The sequence below is a fragment of the Gallus gallus genome, chromosome 34 (genome assembly GCF_016699485.2).
Source record: "Gallus gallus isolate bGalGal1 chromosome 34, bGalGal1.mat.broiler.GRCg7b, whole genome shotgun sequence".
Lineage (NCBI taxonomy): Eukaryota > Metazoa > Chordata > Aves > Galliformes > Phasianidae > Gallus > Gallus gallus.
Window position 1 is genome coordinate 3,155,897 of NC_052565.1, and position 23,126 is coordinate 3,179,022.

General features: G+C 47.4%; 1 long non-coding RNA gene across 7 annotated transcripts; it reads left to right on the forward strand.

Annotated features, from left to right (window-relative positions):
- The first annotated feature begins 13 nt into the window (after positions 1 to 13).
- On the forward strand, positions 14 to 22,130 carry LOC112530932. 7 transcript variants are annotated; one of them, XR_005842371.1, is made up of 7 exons: positions 369 to 9,085; positions 9,703 to 9,787; positions 10,824 to 10,902; positions 11,324 to 11,452; positions 17,734 to 17,879; positions 19,061 to 19,745; positions 21,836 to 21,909. It is a non-coding gene; the product is annotated as an uncharacterized LOC112530932 (long non-coding RNA). The 7 variants fall into 7 exon arrangements; XR_005842367.1 differs by lacking the exon at positions 10,824 to 10,902 and having other exon boundaries at positions 373 to 9,085; XR_005842368.1 differs by lacking the exon at positions 369 to 9,085 and having other exon boundaries at positions 9,110 to 9,787.
- Positions 22,131 to 23,126: the final 996 nt, after the last annotated feature.

Below are 23,126 nucleotides of genomic sequence, written 5' to 3' on the forward strand. Positions count from 1 at the left end.
GCGGCTCTCTCTCAGAAGCAGGGGTGTTGGTGCCGCGCCGCGCCGCGCCTTGGTTCCCGGAGCAGCTCGGCAGGCATCGCTCCTCGGTGCGGCTCTGGGAGCCACCGCGGCCGTCTGTGAGGGGGGGTGGCGGTGAGGAGAGGCGGCCCCGACGGGGCCGCGGTGCAACGCACGGCGCTGGGAGCGGCCCCGGATACCGTTCAGGTACCGCCAGGGACGGTTCCCTCTGCGGGGCGGGCGCGCGGTCCGCGGGTCGGGGTGCGTGCCGGGTGCGTGCCGGCCGATGGCGCACAGGGAGACGTGTGAGTGAGGGTGTGTGTGTGTGTGGGTGGGTGGGTGGGTTGGGGGGGGGGGGAAGGTGTGTGAGAGAGTGTAGTTATTAATTCCCAGTGGATTTCTAACACTCCTCGAGCCGCTCAGCCCCCCCCGGTCAGACCCACGTTTTCCCTATTTCTTCCAGTCTCCTCGCTCGCTCCTCACTGTAATGACCTGAGTGCAGCATTGCTCAAAGCAGAGAATTGATAGACAGAATCTGCGAAGTGATTTGTCTCAGTGTGACTCAGCGCTGTGTGGTGCTGCGTCCCATCTGATGGGTATCCGTGGCCGTGTTTGGGGTGCGTGGCTCATTGTGCAGCTCCTCCTTCCTGTGCGGCTCCACGAGGTGCGGTGGTGTCACAGCTGGGCTGCCTCGTTCCTTTGGAAACAGTCCTGGGATTACAGCTGGACAGAAATGGGCGCCGTTTGAATGTTCAGAGCGGTGCCTTCAGCAGTGAACGTGCCAGAGGTCTTCAATAGCAACAAGATCAGCTGGATTTATGGCACAGATTTTTGGGAGCGATGGTAATAGGTGTGCGTGTGTCAACCAAGAGAAGATCAGTGTGTATGGATCTTGTCTATCAGTGTGCATGCCAGAAGAGTACTAGGAACAACTTATTTAACATATAGCTAGAGATGGAGTGGAATACTCTGAGCCTGGAGACAAACTGGATATAGCTTTTGTCAGAACAACAGTATTTCAGTCTGAAAGCGCAGCATTTCTGTGACCAGCTGCTTGTGTTTCTGCTGTATTGGCCCACAGCGATTCAAACAACACAGAGAAACACAGAAGTGTACTGTAATTCATCATATAAAGTAGAGAACTTTATTCACTATGAGAACAGATGTACCTTCTTTCTCCTAAGTGTGTGCTGCTGCAGCTGATCACCTCAGTGTCAGGTACAAATCTGAACCAAGGTTTTGTGGTTGAACTGAAGCCAGTAGGACGTGTTCACGTGCTGCTGATCCCAGCAGCTTCCTGCAGTGGGTGCAGCTGTATTTAGACACCGTGTGGAATTTGCTGCTCTACATGAAGTTATTTCTCAGTCCTTTTCATAAGAATGTTGCACGCAAAGTTTAAAACCTCAACGTCAGTTTAAAAAACAAAACACTGAAAAACCAGCGCTGTAAAACCTGTGATGTATAGCTCTTGAGAGCAAGCTTAGATTGTTTTTTTAATGCATATGATAGTTGGTTTGATGCTTATGTATCTTTGCTTGGATTTGAGGAAAAGTCTTTTACAGTGGTGGTGGTGAGGCACTGGAACGGGTTGCCCAGAGATGCGGTTGATGCTCCCGTCCCTTTGTCATCAGTGAAATGTTGAATCATAGAACAGCTTGGGTTGAAAAGGACCACAATGATCATCGAGTTTCAACCCCCCTGCCACAGGCAGGGTCGCCAACCATGAGCCCAGGCTGCCCAGAGCCACATCCAACCTGGCCTTGAATGCCTCCAGGGATGGGGCATCCACAGCCTCCTTGGGCAACCTGTTCCAGTGCGTCACCACCCTCCGAGTGAAAAATTGATTGAAGATTGTGATTCCGTACCTGGCTGTCAGTCCAGTGTAAACTAGTGTTTACATTTATAGACTGCATCCAAAATAGGAACTGAATGCAGTGTGTGTGCAGCAGAAGCCTGCGCAGGAAGCTGGGCCAGCGAGAATGCAGGGCATTCGATGGCAGCACTGGACAGCAGCACAGCAAGCAGTATGTTTTGAATGTAGTTAATTTCCTAATGAAATGCCAGGCAGTAATCATCAAGCAGACCTGCTAATTTCAGCAGAGCAGTTAACATTTAATTGAGATATGCAAAGAATTGGAACTTGTAGAAACTTCTGTGAGTATTGAGACCCTCTGAAAACTTGTGGCTTCCTCTTTGTGTCATGCATCTGAGATTGTTGTTTTGAGTAATGACTTCTCTTTCTGACGCCTGATGTTAGTAGCTGTGTTGTAGTTTTGATCAAGTGTGACAAAGACCCGGGACCTACAACACAGTAAGAAAGGCAGGCATGGAAGGAGTTTGTATTCCTTCTATATAGTATATAGATAAATAGACAAGGCAAAGTCAGGATGAAATTTTAATCCTAAATGTATTTGTAAGTGATGGTGGTAGTGCTGCCTGTAATTAAGCTTGCTTCACGTTTCCCGTTATAAGACCCTGTTTTCAGTGGTGTCTAAGTTGGCCGAATTTGAACTGTTCAGGCTGAAACTTTCCATGCTGAATGTCTGCTTCAGATGAATTGGTTTGGAAAGATTAAACAAAAAAATGGTTTCATTGCTTCTGGGAATGAAATCAAGAGAAAAATATTTTCTTTTGTTGTGCCAAGTTAATTTTGGTATTTCCTGGGTTTTGAGTGCTTGGGTCTGTAGCCTTGATGATTTTATGAATGTACGTTTGTTTCCTTCAGAAAAGGAAAGTAATAATAATGCCTACATACATACATTCAGATAACTAAAGAGTGTTTAAGTTGATGTGAAAACTGTAAACAATTAAGTTGCGTAAGAAACAATCAATATATATAGTATATATAGTAATATAGTTTGTCAGTGATAGACACTTTGGTCCTCCCTGCTTTTAGTAACACCCATGTGGTGTCCAGGATATGTGGAAACATTGCTGGAGCCTTTGGGGCCCTATTATATATGTGTTTATTCTATTCCCAATTGTTTTTTTTCCTTTTTATCTCCATGCCTGTTGGTTACTTCTGACTATAACTGAGAGCTGATGTAGTCCTACAAACAAACCTTTGCATTCTGTTCATGCTGGAGGAGCTGAAGCAGGGGAAGAAAGTAATTATTAACTCTTCCCTAAGTGTCAGTCACTACCAGGGGAAGTCAATCTGGTATATGGCATCTAAGAGAAACTACATGGATATCTGTTATGAAGGAGAGATGCTGTCTGTAAGCACTGTTTGTGTCACATTGCCACCTAAATGACGATGTGATCCTAAAAGGAGCCCTCAAGCTCCCTTCCCATACCCAGGTTATGTAGATACTGGTGGTGCTAAGAACTTTAACTTCATTTGCTGGCTTTTACAGTAGGTGATTATTTACTGTTTGTTTGTCCTTGCTCCCCTATCCAAACTACTTCAGTGAGTTTTTTCTTCTGGCAAGACAGAGTTTGTAGTTGAGGTTTGGTTGAAAAAATGAAGGATTGCAAACAAGAGCTGTGGTAGATTGCAGTCTGGAAAAGAAAAAAGTCCTGGGGGACTCTTGCATTGTAGCTCCTAAAGGCCTCTGAGTGCTTCTGGGGCTGTATACTTTAACCTGGACTAGAGAAGAGTCTTCGAAGTTCCTACGGTTTGATTGGGAAGGGAGACAGAGGATGAAGGCGGTGAGGCACAGAAGTGAAAAGCTCCATTCAGTGTTATGTATCTGCTCATGGCAGTGATAGGTTTTTCCCTTCTGTGTGAGGTGAAGAGACAGGCTGGTTGTAGAGCTGTGCTGGGTGACTGGTTGCTGAACTCATCTGAAAAAAATCAGTCTGTTTCACAAACAGGAGAAAACAAAGAGTAGTTGGAGAACGCCGGTGTATGTGCATATGGCGTTGTCCTGCAGGACAAAGAGGTGCTCAGGCTTGCGACTGTCCTAGAAACTGTTCCAATAATGGAAATGTAGTGACTTCTGAGCTAATGTGGATGAGATTGCTGTCATGAACACCCTCCTGTGGAAGGGCTCTACCCAGCAGCTAACAAGCTTGGCCCCGTAATGTCTCTGAACTCGATCCCTCAGAAATGGGAGCGGTGGTATACAGTGACAGGGAAGTTGTTTGCACAGCATTTCTCTTGAAATGACTCCCACTCGCTCTGTTCCTAATTGATGTGTACGTTCTTCCACATGAGATTTCAGTGGATGCAGTATGTTCCTTCACTTCGTCCCCTGAATGGGTGTGCTATGAAACAGCTGCCTTGCTCTGCTCTGGAGGTTGGTGCTCTTTCAGAGGCTGAAGTAACTCCTGCCAACATCCGGCTTGTCTTATTAACCTGTTGGGATTGCTCCAGACCAAGTTACAGAGGACTGCTGTGTTATGTGGCAAATGATCTGGAAAAGGTATTTTATTGTTTACGTGGAATTACACTTGCAACTTGTATCTGTAATAGCCATCAGACCTTGCTGTACAGCTTTTGTTCGCAAGGGAATATTGAAGCCGTTCTGTACCTTCCTTGGTTGAGGTTCAAATGCGTAGGTGGAAATCTGATTACTGAAAAAGAGCCTTAAGAAATCGGGCTGTCTTCAGGATTGTTTCTTGGAAGAAGGATGGCAGCAGGGCCAGTGTGAGAGTAACTGTGGAGAAGCGGTCAGTATGCGGTGGTGTTACTTTCCCAGCTGCGCAGTGGGCTTTTCTGTAGTGTGTAGCTTCTTGCACAGCAATGACCTTTCATTCTTATTTCTGCAGTCCCCGAAGTATGCGTGATCTGGAATTGTGCAGTAATGTGAGTAATACCTGAAATCTCGTTATGGGCTTCCAAAGGAAGTCCTATGTTTGGACATCCGGTTGTATCTTTCTAGGAAAACCTGTTGTTCATCATCCTTTCTGGAAAGTGGCTTTGGAAAGGTATATTGGCAGAGAGAATTTACAGTATTATTTTAAGACACTTAATAAACCATAGTGTTCCTTTATTACAGTGTAAAGCGGTGTCAGTTTTGAGTTTTATAATGCATTTAAGTGCAGTTGTGGCCTTCATGAATATAATACCAATGATTATATGAGAAGGGCACTGCGTAAGCTGAAGATGAGTTGAGGTTGGACATTACACACTGATTTCCCAAGAGGACTCCTTCAGAGCCTGGAGAAGTAATTTCAATAGTCATCTCTTTTCATTGTAAGCTAATTACTAAATATTGTAGCTGCTTAATATAGTATGTAATTTGTTCACTTATTTGTGGTTATGTTCCCAGAATGGGGGATAAAATTGAATTGGAGTATTTGAATATTTGAGTATTGGGATTAAAAAGAAAATTTGAGTCAAGAAATGAGATGGTACTACTTTGCTAGCTTAAGAAACAGGCCAGATAGGGAAATGGTGTGTTTGTAGCTGCTTTGAAAAAGCTTTTCCACTCTGCTGTACCTGGTGCTGTTGTGCTTAGAGTGTGAAGATAAAATGTGAAAGGTTGAAGTTAGTTGCATGTAAATAATTTGTGTGCCTTAATGGACGTCATGCAGTAGCTTAAGAGCGTTGTGAATGGAAGGTTTTCTATGAGCGAAGATGGTAATTGCAGTGTGGAAGGATACAAATGGTGACTTCAGCCGTGTGGGGCCCAGAGGTGGAAGTCATCACTCCTGGAAGCAGGAAAGGGAAGTGAGACTGAGTCAATCAGGAGAGCAGCAAAACTGTGACTGTCTGATACTCTAGTTTGTAGGAAGGGAGAAGGCGTTGGTTGTGCCAAGGGCACAAGGCCTGTAGTTAGGTTTGTAAGTGCAGCATCCTCCCTGTCTGTCAAGCTGCTTCTGATGCAGTCATGGTCTCTTGGATCCCAGGAGTGCATGACAAGGTCCTGTTCTGGAGCACTGATTTCATTTGCTTCCAACAGGTGCTTCATGAGGTTTATGAACTGTTTTTCTTAATTCCATCAAACTAGGGTTTGACTTACTGGGTGCTGGTTTTACAGTTTTAGAACTTGTGCAGCATAAAAAAAAAAAATGACGCTTTTTCCGTGACATCCTCATTACACGTGAACTGCAATGTCTTACATAGTACAGCTGCAAGGTTCCTTTTGAAAGTAACGATCCCCAGCTCATACCTATGAGAAAATCAAAGCAAACATTTAGCCCTTGCTGGGATCCATTACACAGTAAGGAAAACCTTCCACTCTGCTGAAAGCGGTCTCTTACTTGGTTCTTAAGACTGGGGAGATAGAGAGGTAAGTAATGATCAACCTGGTTTCTTCCCCTCTTCCTCCTTTTCCCATGAGAGCTCTGTAGAACTCACCAGGTCTGGCATGGCAGAAGCATTCTGGAACTCAGCAGTGCTTTTCCTTTGCTCTGAGTAATGCTCTTGTACTTCTCAGCTGGCTACCCAAGGCAGCTCAGCTCTGCTGGGTATTACTGGGCATATCTACTTCTGTTTTATAATTGTTGTGTTTCTTCTGGTATGAGACAAAGCAGGTTGTTATCTTAGAGTCACGGTTTGTTCACCTCCTATGTTTTTCCTGCAGGAGAAACATGTACGCGGTTGTCACGGGGAGCTGATGGTCAGGCTGTGATACTCAGCTAAAAACTGCTCATCAGAAGTGCTAACATGCAGAATTTGCAGTGCTGCATGCCTGTAGTTGGTAGGAATAAGAGGTGAAGAAGTCTCTCAAGTGTTAATATTCATTGTGCTAGATGGGTGCAAATGGGCAGCTGTGTTCCCAGGAGACAGTCATGTTGCAGGGGCATTGAAACAGCTTCTGAAAGAGTAGCTGAGACAGAGAGGTGCTTCTTGAGGACGAAGTTGTCTGTAGACTTCTGGAGATGCTAAAGTGGGCGATGGGCTTCCCTTCTTTTTAATCACTGATTTTTAAAAGCAGTCCTGGAAATACATTGTACTGATTTAAATTGCTGATATGAGGAGCTTCTGTCCATTATGAGGAAAAAAAGCTTAAACTTCAAAACCTGATGCTGAGTTGCAGTTTAGATTTTTCTCTCCAAATATCCCAGAATCAAGTATTTCTTGCCAGGAAATATTCTTCTGCTTAATTTCAGATGCCATATTGTTAACGAAAAGCAGAATTTGAATGTGAAATGATGCAAAAGGTCCTCGCTTTCATGATTGCTGGATAGCTGCTCCCTGTACAGTTCTCTGTATACGGTTGAACACGTGGGGCCTGTTAATCGAACTAATCAACAGCATGCTTGAACAGTGGGACGTTTTTAACCTTGGTAATTCATCTTGCCCTTCTCAAAGAAAGGAGGAGACGAAGGATGTTTTGCACTGCACCTGTTTCTGGTTCTTCAGGGTGCAATGAGTGTAGCCAGTATCCAGAGACAGGGCTGGATGGAGTAGTACAGCCTTCAGAGCACGTTGGTGTTTTTCATTTTTGTGAAGGTTTGGTTTTTTTCCTGACTGAAATCACAATGCAGTGCTGCACTCACACAGCTCATCTTTTTGGATCGTTGCGTCTCACTTTAAATAGTGAGGTTTGAAAACTGAACTGGGAGTAGTCCAACAAGTTTATTCTCTTAGGCCATTGCATTGAAAGCATTTAACAGCTAGCAGGAGCAGGACCAACAGTGTATCATACTTGTGCAAAAAGAGGGAACTAGGAAGTGAGCAGCAACTTACTGCTTTTTTTGTTCTGTTCTTTGGTCAGCACAGAGGAACACAACAGATCTCCTTAGGAGCCTGTGTTAGATTTCTCATTATGACTACAACTTCTGGGACATCCTTAGTAAATCAAAGTCATTTCTGAATTACCTGAGCACAAAAAAAAAAAAAAAAAAAAAAGAACCGGAACATAAAGTTGACAGCTGTGAGGTTTTCTTTCTGCGTTCACCTCCCTCAGAAACAGCTGAAGGGATTTTAGAAGACTTTCCGAAGATATCCCCCTTTGCACATAGGGCAGAGTTAAACAGAAGAAAAACTTAGTAAATCTACTACAACTCACTGTGTTTTGACAGCTTTTGTCTCTTCCTTATTGCAGTAGTTTGTGCATGTGTTTAGTTGGTACCAGTATTTCATGGATAACTGCTCTTAACACAGGTTTTACAAAAGGTTGGTTGCCATTCATTATTTCCCAGGGTGAGGAGTGTGCTGTTAGGCAGAGGTCAGAATGTGCAGCCATGGCTTGGGAACATTTTCTCGCTGAAGTCAAAACCTGAGGAGTGCGCCATGGGCTGAAGGACTCTGATTGGAATATTGATGTGAATCGTGGCTGTGGGAAGGAAGAATGGGGAGAGGGAGCAACTAAGCACACATTCACAATAACAGACAGCAACAAAAACCCCATAAAAGCAGATGTATTTCATTGAGAACATATAAAAAAAAAAAGGGCGAAAGGAACGAAGATGGCTAATATTTCCACAGGTGATTTTTTTCTATTGGCTTTCTGTCCCCAGATGGAAAACATTCTGTCCCAGCAGCTTAATCAAGAGTTCAGGAGTTTACGGAAAGGTTGGAATGAGGTTCAGTTTCTCCGTATTTTGGTGAAACTGTGCAATAACTGTTTTCATTTGACTGTCTCTGTGACACGTGTGCACACCCGGGTCGGATTTGGCAGAGAAAGAGTTAACAGCAAACTGTACCTCCCTTTCCTGCCCTTTGAATGGGCCCTAATGATTCTGTGCTCTGTAATGTGATCACAGAAGTAGGAAGCCATGATGAATTGGTTGGTTGCTGGTCCTGCAAGTGTGTGTTTTATTACAGCATGCAAACTTTGTGCTCTGCAGCATCTAGAGAAAAGGACCTGGATTCCAAATCATAGCTGAGTTTGATGTGCAAGTCTGTTTTTATGAGGTGTATCTGCTGGCTCAGGGCTGAGCACCAAGGAGGTGTGCAGCAGGATGGGAGAAGCTGCCCTTCTGCTCAAAGCAGGAAGCGTTTCTATGGGAATTAATTTTGCTATGTTGAATTTGGGTGTGGAGTGAGCTGCAAAATCCTTCAGCCTCATTCTTCCCTCCCTGTTCTATGTCCTTGTTCATTCTCTAAATAATTTCATGCATGCAACTCCAAAATTCCAGGTGTTCAGTGTGCGGTAGTGTCCCACAAGACCATCGTCACTGGGCCACAGGACTCCATGGCAGGGGCAGAAAGCCCACTGGGACACATGGCAGGAGCAGCATGGTGGCCTGGGTAGGTCCCTTGGGGTGGGCACAGGGCAACAGATGGGCAGCAGCTGCCTCTGGGGAGGGGGCTGGCCCAGGGCACTGCTCCTCACCTCTGCAGAAAGCACTGGCCAGTCCAGGGGCTTGTTCTTACATAGAATCATTAAGGTTGCAAATTAGGTGTGAGCCCTAAATGCATTTTCTTTTTCTGCTTAAATGTCGTGAGCCTGGATGGTTGTGTCTTACTGCATTAAGGTACGTGTCTCAATGATGTCGGCTCTGAACTGTCAGCTCAGGCAGCTGGGCTCAGTGGTGTTGTGGGGCCCTTCCCATTGAACTGGTGATTCTGTAGTAAGTTAATTGCAGGTCTTCTGCTCCTGAATGCCTTTGCTCATAAAGCAAGAAATGCCATCAAAGTCTTAACTTTCATCGGGAGAGAAGGTACCTTATTTCCTCCTGCAAATTAAAGAATAAGACCATTTTATATGAGAGTGTTCTGAAAGCAAAAAGGAAAAAAAATCCTAACCGTTCAGGACTTTTGGATCTGGTGATAGTGCAGCTGACTCCCATGCAGAATAACTGCATTGTGGTTACCAGACCGTCCAGCTCAAGTCACTTTGTGTAACTGTCCTATTGCTTTTGTAGGTGTTTTCACAACAGTGGAAAACCGCATTGTGTAAAGGAACAGTAAGCCATGTGGGTAAATGCGAACAGCAGTTTAAACGTGCAGGTATGTCTTTTGTCAGCCAAGGAAGAATCCGTAATGGGATCTCAGTGGAAGACATGAGAAAATCTGCAGCTCGAGGACTTGTGTCCATTCCACTCAGAGGATCTCCTCTCTGGGCCTGCCTTAGTGCTCACTTGAAGTTCAGGAGGAATCAGTTCTTGCCGTGCATTTATAGCTGCACAAGGAATTGAGCACAATTTCTGTGCTGGTTATTGCAGTGTTTTGTTTCTTTTTGGAAATATACCCAGTCCTTACTCAGCTATCTTTGCATGCTGCTCTGGTAACTTTTCCTGAAGATGAAACGCTGTTGGGGCTTCAGCTGCACAGCGCTGTGCTCCATGCTGGCTTTCCATGGCCGAGCAGCCTGGCTGAATCCCATTCCTACTACCAGGCCTGATTTTGTGGTGCTGCTGATCTTGCATCCATCCTGTCCCATTTAGCTGAATTTTTTATTTCCTTGCTGTTGTGCATGGTTAGGAGGCGTCCATTTGCACACACTGTGATTCACTTTTCTATTGCCTTCCATTGTGTAACACAATATGAGCGTGAAAGACTCTCTTCTGGTGTCAATCTGGAGAAGACCCGTTTCATGTTGTGATGCACAGTCCTGGGGTTTGTGTGTGTTGTTATGAAGATGGCAAACCGCTCCTCACGGCCTCGCAGAAGGCCTGCTGGCTTCAATTATGTGTTGTAACTCGTTGACTACCCTATGTAAATCATAATGCAACTTATATTGGCTTTTATTGCATGTTGTAACGTGATGATAGGCCCTTTTCATGTGGTGCCTTTTGGCTTTTTTAACAAACCAAAATGTAACAGCCCACCTTCTTATATTCTAATGTAATGAACTCTTTCCACAGCTCTGTCTGATGCCTCTTGGCTTCTCTGAGAGATCCTATTCCTAATTTAATGAGTTCCTCTTCACATCATAATGTAATTAATACTGCCTTTTACAGCATATCCTCACACATCAGTGCCAAATCTTCCCTAGCACAGCTATAGTTTTTTCTCATCTTCAAATGACTTTCCTTACTTTCAGTTTGTGACCATTGCCTCCCATACTGTCACTGGGCACCCGTGAGAAGAGCCTTTTCTTGACTCCTTCTCTTCCCCATCAGGTATTTACACACGTGGAGAAAATCCCATAAGCGTCTCTGTGGCTCTGTACTGAGCTCAGGGCTTACAGCGCTTATGTTGGACAAACGATTGCTTCCCCTTGTGTTTAGCTTGCAGTGAAAGCACCTGCAGTCACTGGATGCCAGCCATCAGCAGAGTTCATTTTTCAGGGGCTTGTGTTCACTGTGATAACTTGCATGGCTGGGGCCAGTGCAGTATTGCTCTGCAGATGTGTTGGTGCTAACGATGTGAAAAAGAATACCTATGTGCTGTACGAAGACAAAGAGAGAGAACTTGAATATACAGATGAAAACTTTGAGATCATAATTATGTTGATTTTATACAAGCTGGTATTGGAGCTTGTATATTTTTTTAAATGGTAAAAACAGGAAATAAAAGTTTCATAATCTCTTGTTTTTCCAGGAAAGGAGCATTTCCTTGTCTGCCCTGGTAAATGGTTCTCCTACAGCCCCACGTGACGTGTCCTGTCTGCCAGCCAAGGAGGGCTGGCTGTGACAGCTTCATGGCCCCTCAGCTCTGCTCCTCACAATGGTAGGTGCTACTGGAAAGTGTAGGACATTCTTCTCTGTCTCTTCTGGTTTTATAGTCTGTCAGTACTTAGTCTGCAGCAGTCCTGGCTAGCTTGCCTGAAGCAATTAATAACAACGCACTGCTGAAGTGATTTTTATGGGCCCAGCAGGAGTGTAGGGGATCATTTTATGGGCTGGCACATCCTGGGGGGATGAAGAGACGTGTTTCCTTCAAGTATTGTGCATGGTGCTCAGAGAGCTGCTGTGGGAAAACGAAATTGTTATGGGACAGAAAACACACAATGGTCTCAAGCCAGGTGCTCTCTTTATACTGGACAGACTGTCTCACAATGTCCTTCCCCTGGGTGGTGCTATGGATCTCTTGTCTCCTGTTAACTGAGCCCAGAGGGGAAAAAAGTGGCGAACAAATGCACTGTTTGAAGAAAGGGCCCATACCCTTGCAGGAGTTCTCCTTGTTGACTTCATCCTTGTGTTCAGTACAGTGCTGGGGCAGATGGGGTTCTGTGAAGCTGATAAAGCACGTGGCACCACTTCGCATCAGGATGGGAAGTAGGCCTTAATAGCTGTTACTGCTTTTGTGAAAGTGCACATCTTCATGGGCATAATATGGAGGGAGTGATGGGAAATAGCTGAGAGGAAAATGGAAAATGTGTGATTAATTAAAAGCATGTAGTTCAGTGACTGAAATTACGCGTTCAACAAATTACTTATAAACTAAACAGTGCTCTGAGGATGCAGGATTTGACAATGCAGACACACGTGGAAACACATTTTATACAAGTTACAAGTTAGAGCCTCATCTTGTCCAGAGGTAATATATGGTAGAAGCTGGTTATATGGTCAGTGTGATCTTTGCATGCAAACATGATAGAATCATGGAATTACCAAGGTTGGAAAAGACCCACAGGATCACCCAGTCCAACCATCCACCCATCACCAAGAGTTCTCACTAAACCATGTCCCTCTACACAATCTCCAAACGTTCCTTGAATACCGCCAGGGCCGGTGACTCTACCACCTCCCTAGGCAGCCCATTCCAGTGCTTGACTGCTCTTTCAGAGTAGTATTTCCTAACGTGCAGCCTGAACCTTCCCTGGCACAGCTTGAAGTCATTCCCTCTAGTCCTATCACTGGGTACACGAGAGAAAAGGCCAACCCCAGCTCACTGCAACCTCCCTTCAGGTAGTTATAGAGAGCAGTAAGGTCTCCCCTGAGCCTCCTCATCTCCAGATTGAACAATCCCAGCTCCTTCAGCCACTCCTCATGAGGCCTGTGCTCCAGACCCCTCACCAGCTTTGTTGCCCTCCTCTGGACACGCTCCAGGACCACCATGTCTTTCTTACAGTGAGGGGCCCAAAACTGGACACAGTACTCAAGGTGTGGCCTCACCGGTGCTGAGTACAGGGAGACGATTACTTCCCTGTTCCTGCTGGCAACGCTGTTTCTGATGCAAGCCAGGATGCCATTGGCCTTCTTAGCCCCCTGGGCACGCTGCTGGCTCATGTTTAGTCGAGCATCAATCAGTACCCCCAGGTCCATTTCCTCTACGCAGTCTTCCAGCCACTCTGCCCCAACACTGTAGCGTTGCCTGGGGTTGCTGCAGCCAAAGTGCAGGACCCGGCATTTGATCTTGTTGGACCCCATCCCACTGGCTTCAGCCCAGCTATCCAGCCTGTCCAGATCCTTCTGTAGGGCCTCGCTAGGCAGGCAGATGGACACTTCCAGCCAACTTGGTGTCATCTGCAAACTTAGTGAGGGTGCACTCAATGCCCACATGCAAGTCATCAGTAAAGATATTGAAGAGGACAGGCTGCAGCACCGACCGCTGGGGGACACCACTCGTGTCCAGTTGGCAGCTGGATTTAACTCCATTCACCACCACTCTCTGGGCCCGGCCCTCCAGCCAGTTCCTTACCCAGCCAAGAGTGTACCTGTCCAAGCCATGGGCTGCCAGCTTTTGCAGGAGAGTGCTGTGGGAGACAGTGTCAAAGGCTTTGCTGAAATCTAGGTAGACTACATCAACAGCCTTTCCCTCATCTACCAGACGGGTCACTAGATCAGTGAAGGAGATCAGGTTGGTCGAGCAGGACCTGCCCTTTATGAACCCATGCTGGCTAGGCCTGAGCCCCTGGTTGTCCCACACGTGCCGCGTGATCTCCTTCAAGACAGTCTGCTTCATAACCTTCCCTGGCACCGAGGTCAGGCTAACAGGCCTGTAGTTCCCCAGATCCTCCTTACAACGCTTCTTGTAGATGGGAATCACATAGATCATTTAATCAATCATCACATTTCCACATGGTCACGATAGGGGGTCTTTCACTTCTCTGAATAATGTGCTTCTGCTGACCTTTTGCTAAGCTTTCTGCCTAATCCACCTTTTTCTTACCAGTGCTTAATAGTTTCCTGTTGGACAGAGTGAATCCGCAGGGCTTTGTTGTTTGCACAACAGAAGGGTGTCCTGGATCTTTCCCTATACTGCAGATAGATCCATAATGTGCACAACAGGTTGTGCAGAATTTGATGGTTTGTTTATTTTTTTATTTTATCCTGAGCTCCAGTCTTAAGAGTTACTTCATTTTACAAGTTGGAGAACTCTGCATGTCATTGGTAAGCGTAGATAATTTATTTACTAAACTCTTCTGGTTGCACTGAGCTGGTTTGCGTGTTCAGATCTGTTACAGAACTGTTCTGGCTGTGAGCAATGGTCTCCTGCTATTCTGATGGTGTGTGAGCTTTTGCACCTCACCCAAGTGAAGCACAAGGCAGTAAGAGCACAACAAATAGCACCACAGCTCTCTGTCCATTGCAGAGCCTGCAAAGCCCCATTCATGCTGCTCACGTTGCACAGCAGTTTTTATCTCCTACTCCTGCTTGATGCAACCCGAAATAAAAACATCTTTGCAATTCCCTTTATGTTTTTTTCCCGAGATGAGGCCTTTTCCGGGCTGCGTGAGCTGGAGACTTCAGCACTGACTGCTGGATGTGCCAAAACAAGCCACCTGTTTGTATACAGCCCAGTAACTCCCTTGCACAAACATCCGCCATGCCCTGCTGAGATGTGCTGTGAGGGCCATGCTTACAGTGGTGTGGTCCTCACACTTCTGCCTGCCCTGCCAGCAGGGCTGCTCTCCTTTCTGGCTACCCCATGTCCCAGTGCGGCACTGTCTGAAGGTGGGAAGGGCAGCCTGGGGGCTGTTCTATGGGGAAGGCTGGTGCTCAGCCAGTTCTACAGAAGAGAGGATGGTGGGAATCAGCAGTTGGAGCTGACTGATGGCAGCATGTTCTGGACATTTCATTGTCAAAATGAGAGGCTTACAGGGAATTTAGGGACACGTGCATTGGTGATTTTTTTTTAATGGGACTTGTCATCTGTCTTAAAAGTGATAAATCAAAAGCACGAAGGGGTTGCCAGCTTTAGACTGCTCGCTGTGCAGCCAATATTTGCTACAACTGTGATCTTGGAAGGAATAGGTATTGATAAGGAAGGTGGTGTGTACATTTGTTACATGGGAAGGATTCTCTGCGACCTATCCATGGTAGAGAAAGATCACTGTTTTGTGTTCAGGTACAGTGGGAGGTTTGATACAAAACCAGATAAATTAAACTTTAAAGCCTTCCAATTAGATAAAATGAGGAGAGCAGTAAGTGGAGCAGACTGGCACTACTTTGTCGAAAGTGGCCTTGAAGAAAAATGGGCTGAACTGTAAAGAAGTGCTGGAGCTGGCTCAGGGAGTGGATGCATCTTTACATAAAACTGCACATATAACTTTAAAACCAGTGTGGATGAGTGATAAGCTGTTAGAGTTAATTGCGAGAGAAAACAGCTCTAAAATATGGAGGGAGCGGTGGCTGTTGAAGGGGTTGCGGAGCTGCAATACAACTGGAGGATTTGGAGAGCAGAATGGAGAACAGGTAAATGTGGCCATTAAGCTGAAGATAATGTTGGTGTTTAAACACTTTCTGTGCTCAAACAAAACCAAATATGTGCTCTCTGCCCCTCCTGCTGTGTAATTTCCATTAGATGCTTTACCACTAGATGTTGTACTTCCAAGGAATAGTAACACACCTGTGTTGGTTTACCTATTGCAATCAGTATTTATAGTAATTTATATCAATTATTATATCATAATATTGATACAGGTACTAGAAGATAATGTGTATGATTATGTATTGTGAGCTGTAGTCATAGAGTAATATATATTGAGATGTTAGTACACCTATTACATGGTATTGCATGTACTTACGTGTATGTTATATAAATATACTTGAGAGTGGTACATATTCTGTAGGAGACTCTTACAGGTTCATCATGTGTGCATTACATGACGTGTGGTGCTGCAGTTGCAGCAGTTACAATTCATACCTCATATGCCAGCAGCAGCTGCTGGCCTCCAATACCTGCAGGCTGTAGGTAAATATCTGTTGGGAGATGGCTTCACTCACACGTGCTGCAATTTCAGCTTTGCTATGGGTGTAACTTTCATGCATCTGGTCATGAAGGTGGTGTTCAACATGAGGATGGGTTGGGATGCTTAGGTAACCACCACATGTATCTCTCTGTATCTCTGTGTATGAGGAACTTCAGTCAGCCTGTTGTGATAATTAGAACCACCTACCTTGGTGTTTTTCAGTTAAAGCAAGCTGGAGGACACCATGTCAGGTAAGGGGTATGTGTTGATTGGATTGATGGCAGGCATCTGAAGCTTGGCTTGTTTCTTCTGTCTTGCAATTGGCATGTGTATTGCTGATTTTTGGCAGTTTGCAGAATGCCTAAATAAAAGAAGACTGAAAACCCGAGTGTGGTTGATAAGGTAGGGGCAGTCCTCTCCCTTTCCAATCTTTAAAGTGTGAGCTGTCTGGATTGGCTGTGTGCTTGCGTCAGCAAATGATGCCCAGATCTGGCTGTGATTAAAATGTGCTTTGGCTGAGTTTAGAATTGCAAGTAAGAATTGCAAAACTAAGCAGGTGTCTTAAGCGAGGCTCCAGCAGGAGGAAAAGATGCTAAATCACAAGGAATAGATAGTCTTCAATAATGCTTTTTTTTCAGTAAGTGTAGTTATATAATGGCATTTTAGTTCATTTCTAATTGCTCACCATTTTCCTTACCACTAAGTAGTACCTGATTTTGCTATTCCTGCTGCATATTTTCTGTTTCAGCCACAAAGAAATCCTTTCTGATGTGGCTCAGTTACATTAAATGTTGTCCCAATAACAGTGAGGAATGCTGAGCAGTGGCATTTTACAGTGATAGAGGTTTTGTGCTCTAAAAATCATAGGAGTTCTTCTAAAAATGCCATCCTTTCATGAGGTTATAGGATAAGGAGAAGTGACTTTCATCCAGAGTCTTCATTACATCCAGAATGTAACTGCACATTTTGCTTTTGCTTCTCCCTTCAACCTGGAAGTACAGGTGGTGCTGAAAAACGGGGCCAAATTTTATCCTATTCGGAGGCAGAGGAAACCAAATGGAATTCAGGACCCTGGGTCTGGGTTGGCTCTAAGTTTCGTTGTGCAGGTGGTTCTCTGGAAATTTACTGGGACTGTTAAGCTGCAAACTTGAGCATCATCAATCCTATTGCTCGGTGGTAGTGGGTATTATGCTGGCAGTAGAGTCTGGGTTTACTGGAGCAGCACTGAATTTTCTTCTTGCTGAACAAGAAGATGATGACGACTTGCTGAAGCATTAAAGCTTTGAAAGATGCAGCTTAGATGAAGGAACACGTTTCTCCACTCCCTTTCTATGGTGGCAGTGGTAAAGGCTTTGTGTTGCAGTGGTAATGAAGAAGTGAGCATAGTCTGGAGTAGTGACTGCTAATACTCATGGCAGTTTGAACAGCTGCATGTTCTGTAAACCTGCTTCTGGTCAATGTTTTTTTTCTTCTGAAGAATTACAGTCATGGTGTTTGCACTTAGGTATCTCATCCAAAGCCTGCCAGACCTGAAGAAGCATTTGGACAGTGCATGCAGCGATGGGGTTTACTTTTTAGGTGGCCCTTTATGGAGCCATGGGTTGGACTCAGTTGAGCCTTCTGGGTCCCTTCCAACAAGGGATATTTTATGATTCTATGATTTCCTTTAATTGCATTTTTCCCTTCCTGCTTTCCGTAGGGACCATGTTGATGTGTACAAATGTGTAAATAAATAAAACTGTTTTGAGTAAAACAGAATTGATTGCTGTATGTATTAATTGAAACTAGTTGAGAGTCGAAGTGAATTAGACGGCTCTTTCAGCCTTCTTTAAGCTCACAGTCATATTTAACAGATGAACTCTCGTGTTCCTAGAGCGTGAGCCTTGACAAGTCTGGAGGTCCAGCGGTGTCCAGCTGACTTGTGTGCTCTCTGGCAGTTGGGAACCAGCGCAGCGTCTGCCTGCAGCGTTTCCAGTGGTTGGAGGAGGACGAAAAGTGCACAGCCTCTGTTGCATGAAGGTGAGAGTTGGAATTCTGCAGAATTTGTCCAGATTCTGTGCTGACTTCTCGAGAAAGCAGTGAGGAAGAAGATTAATTGAAATCTGTCTCATTCGGGGTCCAAGAGTTGTGGTAGCGAAACCTTCCTTCTGCATCCTTCTTTCTGTCACCGCTCTCAGCATTGCTTTGGGAGAGCGTTCTGAGCTCACTGAATGTGAGGCTCTTCCTTTTCACTGATCCACTCCATAAGCAACCTGTGTTGTGATTCATTCACTGAGGATATGGATGTAGCAAAGCCTTACTAATGTTCCAGAACTGTGTTTTGGATACTGTGAGGGCTTCAGGAGTATTGGAAAGCTTTTGAAATCTTCAGGGCTTGCATTATAAGCCTTCAAAATGTAGAAAGCCCAGTTGGGTCAGCTGTGCAGGGTACCAGAGCAGAGTGGAGAGCTGATGACATAATCCAGATAAAGCAAAAACACCCAACCTGCTGTCCATACAGTAAAGGTATGAGAGTCTACTTGGCCGATTCCCCTTGAAAAGCCTGCAGCTGTTTCCATACCGACTCCCACCCACCCACCCACCTGTGAGTCCAGTGTCACCTCAGCCAGGGGAGCTTGCGTGCACACAGAATGGAAGTGGAAGACGAGCCCCTTTTATTTTAAGAACCCTTCCGACCTTTAACAAAAATAAAATGGAGATGGCAGTTGTTTTTCTGTCTTTAAAGACAAAAACCTTTTTTGCACATCTTTTGGCTTGATGACGGGAGCAGGTGTTCTCCCACAGATACGGCTCTGTGCTGGGACCACTGCTGGCTGGTCTGGTGTGTGAAGGGTTGGTAAATGCCCGATGGGGAGCAAAGGTACTGGAAAGGAGTGGGCTGTTAAATCTCGCTGGTACTGAACAAATGTAATAGCTGTCTTCAGTGTAATTCATAGCACATAGGGGGAATTCAGAAGGTATTGTATTTGTAGCTCTTAACGAACAGTTGATTTCCTGACATGAGTAAATCTGTTAAAAAGCTGGGTATGTAGCAAGCAGATACAAATGTCATGGCATAGATTCTGTATTGGCTGACGTGCAGGGAAGAGAGTAATAGCAATGCAGAGACCTCCGAGTATGAAATCCTATAAAGCATTTTTTTGGAGACATCAGTGCTGGGGCCCAATTTGTTGTGCCTTTTATGTAAAACATTTCTGCAGTTCCATTTGTGACCCTAAACCAGGCTTTGTCAAGTCAGACCTGCGGAATATGGGATGGAAGTCTTCATTTTTAAAGCCCCGATGAAAGACACTGAATAACCACAATGTGAATGTCCTCTGCTGTTCTTACCACCAAACGCTTTGGTCCTGGACCTACTCACCGAGCTACTGAAGCGATGTTCAATTGGAAACAGTGATATGCTGGTAGTGTCCCCATCATGGAGGAGCACAAAGGGGTGGTCAAGGGATAGGAGAAGAAAGGAAGAATGTCCTTTGTTTCTTCCCTCTGGGACCTTCAAGAGCTGTTGATAAACATAAAGATAGAAAATACACACATAAAGATAGTAGTTCTAAGGGTTGGAAAAGATAATGTGAGGCACCCAAGGTTTTTCCCAGGTCAGAAAGCTTTGGAACTGTCCCAGAGTTCAGTTTCTGTGATCTTCATTTTGCTGAGCAGTTCATGGCAGCAGAGAGGACTCGTTGGTGTCCGGACAAAGAGGGAAGAGGAAACCAAGCTGTAAAGATGTGTGGAAAAGCAAGGAATTAATTACTGCTTGCACTGGTTGTTTGTCGCCTTACTGCCCTTCTTGCCTCCCTGGAGCCCAGCTGACTTCCTGGGATTGCTGAACGGCTGCCTTTTGCCACCTCCTGCCTGTCGCATCGAACACCAGGGCGAATTGGGTGGGTAAGTTTTTGAGCATTCTTTATTTCAGTGAAATGCATTGAGTGTCTGAGGACAAAAGTCCAAATACCTGCCAAGTGTGTTGCAGCAATCATGGGATTTCTATTTCAAAGACTTTTTCAAAGCCCTTCACAGGGAAAGTAAACGGTGCGTATTAAGAAAAGAGGCATCTAGAAATTTTAAAGAGGGCTAATGTATGAAAACTGCTCCAGAGTTGTCAGTGTGCAGCTTTCTCCATGAGGGCACTCAGGAATTTCGGTGACGATGAGTGCTCCAGGCCCAGCTCCAGCAGCACACCCAGCTTGCACATGCGTGCACGTCATCTTCATTTGGCCAGCCGCTTTCGCTCCATCACACTGCATCATCTTGTGATCTCTTTGCTCCCTTCGTGGGCAGCTTTGCTCAGTCTAGACTCGTTGCAGAGACGTGAACGTATCTCAGCCCAGCAGTCCTCTAATTGGTGCACTGCCTGCCGCGCCGGCACTGCAGGACCAGAACCGTTGCAGAAGAGCTGGGGCTGCGGAGCGCCGGCCCGTGCCGGCGTCTCATTGGTCAGCGGCAGCTCCGGCCCGCCTCCGGCCTGTGATTGGTCAGCGGCAGCGCCGCCGGCTCCGATTGGCTGAGGCGGCTCGGGGCCGCCCGGCTCTCCCCTCAGGCGGTGCTGCACCCGCGGCCCGGGCCGCCCCGCTCGGCACCGCCGCTGCAGCCGCTGTGCGGGCAGCACCGAGGCGGAACTGCGGCAATGAGGAGCGGTGCTGAGGACAGCGGTGCCGGAGGTGTACGGGGGAACGGCTCCGGGCCGGGGCCGGGGAGAGGAAACGTGTGTGGCCCGGGCCGAACCGCCCCGCCCCGCCCCGCCCCGCCCCGCCCTCCCCTCCCCTTATTCCCCTCTGCCGTGGGATGCGGGGATTTGGGACAGCTGAAGGACTCGGGGCCCCTACAGCGCTGCTGCCTGCATCCGGGCCGGGCTCCCCCGAGCCCTCCAGCGCTGCTCTCGGTGCCCGCCGGGGCTGAGGTGGACACAGGGGGCAGTGGGGGAGATGTAGTGGGGATATGGGAGTTTAGGGGGGCTGTGGGGGTTTACAGGGGGCTATATGTTATAGGGGGCTGTTGTGGGAATACAGGGAGGCTGTGGGAGGTCATGGGGAGGATATAGGGAGATAGGGGACTGTTGTGGGTATAGGGTTATACGGGAGCTACGGGGGGGGAGGGGGTACAGGGTGATATGGGGCTGTAGTGGGCTGTGGGAATCCACATAGGGAGATATGGGGATATAGGTAGCTGTGAGGGGAATATAGGGGGATATGGAGCTGTGGGGGCAATATAGGGGAGTGTAGGGACTATGGGGGGGATGTAGGGCTGATGTGGGGCTGTAAGGGGCTGGGGGGGCTGTAGGGAGGGTTTTCAGGCTAGAGGGGGGATATAGGGAGCTGGGGGGCTGTAGGGGGCTATGAGGGGAGCTATACGGTTCTATGGGGGGGCTGTAGGGGGGCTGTGTGTAGACTACAGGAGGGTTATAGGAGGATATAGAGCAGTAGGGGCCTGTGGGGAGGATGTAGGAATATATGGGGCAATAGTGGGGTTATAGGGGGATATGGGGTTATAGGGGGTTGTGGTGGGTGGTGGGAGGGTATAGGGTGATAGCAGGGTGGAGGGAGCTATATGATAGGGATGTTGTACTATCAGGGGTTGTGGGGAGGCTGTGGAGGACTGTAGAGGGGCTGTGGGGAGCTTTTGGGGGATATAGGGAGATACGGCGCTATAGGGGCTGTATGGGGGATATGGTTTTATAAGGGGCTGCGTGGGGCCATAGGGTGATACGGGGCTTTAGGGTGGGCTATAAGGGGATGTGGAGCTAAAAGGCTCTGCCTTCCTGTCCCCCTTCATTTCCCACCAGCTGTGGGTTGCTCTTAGGGTTGGCATTAGTGTGGCAATGAGGAGCAGAATGCAAACACCTCCAAACACGTTGTTACTCCACAGAGATCCGCACAGTGACGCTGCGCTGCTGACAGCGCTTCTCAACACCAAACCCCGAAACACAGAGCAGCTGCAACACAGCTTTAACTAATAACTAATAACTACTTTTATTTCAGCTCTACATGTAACACTACAACAAACGTGACAGACGAAGACCCATCCCTGCGGAGCGGCACTACTCCCTCCACGTTCCTCCAGAACCATCGGCGCAACCTGGGCCTGGTGGGCGGCACATCTTCCAGCACGCTGAGGATCAGCAGTGTCTGCAGCACCAGACAGCGCACGGCCGGCTCGCTGTCCTCCTTGGCTCCCTCCAGGGCTGCAATGGAGCGGTGCTGTGTCACCACGTGGGCCCCACACGGCACTTCCTGGGGCACGGGGCAGCGGGGGGGGATGGCTCACCTTTACGGATGTCCGACATCTTCTCCCGGTTCTCATTCCTCAGCTTTCGCCCTAGCAGCCCTGCGCACATGGCTGCTGTCAGCGCTCACCCGTCCCCGCGGCGCCCAGGGACCTCACAGCATCCCATGGACCCCCACGGTGCTCCAAGGACCTCCAAAAACCCCATACTACCCTAATAGTGTCCCCATCATCCCCAGCAACCCTTCAGTGTCTCAGGGACCCTATGGTGCCCCAGTGACCCCTGTGGTGCCCAGCTGCCCCCAAGGACCCCAGGGAGCCCCAGAGACCCAACACAATGCTTCAGTGAATCCCCATAGTGCCCCAGTAATCCCAGTGTTGCCCTAATAACTCCCAAGAACCCCACCATTTCCCCAGTGACCCCCCAGGACCCCCGCTGCGCACCAACCCCACAGCATTCAGCTGGAGGGATGGGGACCCACTGGGGATGGGACTCACCGAGGAAGCGCACGGCCTGTGTCCCTCACGGGCACCTGGGGGCTGTGCAGGTGCAGCACTGGTGTCCTTCAGGTACTGCTCCGCATCTCTGCCCCTCTTCTGAAGCTGCAGAGAGCATGGTGGGGGTGGCACCCGCAGAAGTGGCTCCCCGACCCCCCTTCTGCAGGGCAGCAAGGGGGGTCCAGGAGGGGTTGAGGGGTGGGGGTCCTTACCAGGACAGTCAGCAATCATCCAGACCTCCGCCGCACAGGCCAAGCGTTGCAGTTGCTGCCAGCCCAGGAGCTTGGCGGCGTGGATCAGAGCTTTCTGAGCAGCCTGGGGGGCAGTGACACAGGGGGGTGTTGGTGGGAGATCCTGGGGGAACCTCCATCCCAAACCTGGGTCAGCACCATAGCCGATCCCGTCCCACAGGTTCTGGGGGAACGGGGTGGGGGATGTGGGAGGGTTTTCCTAACCTTAATGACTGTATAGGGTGGGTGTAGGCGGAGGGGGGAACTGGGAGGACTGTATGGGTGGATATGAGGTGGGGATCTGGTATCTAGGAGGACT